This window comes from Haliaeetus leucocephalus, unplaced genomic scaffold, assembly GCF_000737465.1.
Source record: "Haliaeetus leucocephalus isolate CR32 unplaced genomic scaffold, Haliaeetus_leucocephalus-4.0 Scaffold182, whole genome shotgun sequence".
Classification (NCBI taxonomy): domain Eukaryota; kingdom Metazoa; phylum Chordata; class Aves; order Accipitriformes; family Accipitridae; genus Haliaeetus; species Haliaeetus leucocephalus.
The window spans coordinates 161,570-162,073 of NW_010972618.1; the positions used below are offsets into that span (position 1 = coordinate 161,570).

The 504-nt window shown below is 72.4% G+C and overlaps 1 protein-coding gene across 3 annotated transcripts in view; it reads right to left on the reverse strand.

Annotated features, from left to right (window-relative positions):
* RBM12 (RNA binding motif protein 12) overlaps positions 1-198 on the reverse strand; it is a 12,122-nt gene extending 11,924 nt beyond the window's left edge. Inside the window, exon 1 of one of the 3 annotated variants that reach the window (XM_010564510.1) lies at positions 98-198. The gene's annotated coding sequence lies outside the window, so the exon portion shown is untranslated. The remainder of the gene's footprint in view (positions 1-97) is intronic. The other 2 variants (XM_010564511.1, XM_010564512.1) reach the window with 2 other exon arrangements.
* Between the last annotated feature and the right edge of the window lie 306 nt (positions 199-504).

The window sequence follows — 504 nt, forward strand, 5'->3', positions numbered from 1 at the left end:
CTCCTCGCCTCGCCACGCCGCGCCGCAGACCCGCAGCGCGGGGCAAGGCAGCCGGCCCGGCCCAGCCCAGCCCGCCCGGGCGCCGCCGCGCTCTTACCGAGGGATCTGTACGGGAAAAAGGGTTAGAACGGAGCCGAACTGCCCCAGGCCCCGCTCCGCGCCGAGCCCAGCGCCACGGACCGCGCAGCGCCACAAAATGGCCGCCTCGATGCGGCTCCACCACCCGCCGCCAGGGAGGGGCGGGGCCCGGTTCAGGCGGGCCCAGGAGGGCGGGGCCCGCCGGCGCGCGCAGGGCCTCCTGCAGCCCGCCCCGCCCGGGGCGGGGCCGCGCGCAGGGGCAGACGGCGCATGCGCCTCACCTCAAGAGTGGTTGAGGGGGCGCGGGAGGTGGTGGGCTTTGTCGTGAGAAAGTGTGCTTTGCCTCCCGTCAGCATACTCCTTTCTTAACACTAGAGCTAGAAGGCTGGAAAGAGCAACGTCGGACCCGCAGGATAACATTCGTAC